Source organism: Myotis davidii, unplaced genomic scaffold (assembly GCF_000327345.1).
Source record: "Myotis davidii unplaced genomic scaffold, ASM32734v1 scaffold96, whole genome shotgun sequence".
Taxonomy (NCBI): domain Eukaryota; kingdom Metazoa; phylum Chordata; class Mammalia; order Chiroptera; family Vespertilionidae; genus Myotis; species Myotis davidii.
The window spans coordinates 4,898,563-4,898,871 of record NW_006289416.1 but is presented as its reverse complement, the minus strand read 5'-3'; positions in this window follow the sequence as shown (position 1 = coordinate 4,898,871).

Sequence of the window (309 nt, the reverse complement as noted above, 5' to 3'; positions counted from 1 at the left end):
GTCCCTCACGGCCCCCCTCGCCCCACCCCCCGGGCTTTCGCCTTCGCCACTTGCCCTTTCCCCAGCCCGGGCCACTAGCGCCTCCCAGAAGCTCCCCCATCAGCCGTCGCCAGGACCCGACGCTCGCCTTCCTCACCGCCCGCTCTCCAGCCTTCCCAAGTCTCCATCGGGCGCCGACCTCGCCCTGCCTGCCCCGCCGGACACCGCGGCAGACGCCCCAGAAGCGACGGGACGAAAGAGGAAAGTGAGGCTACCCCGCGAGGACCCGCTCTCGGCCGACACGGGTCAGGGCGGCGGACGGCCAAGCGG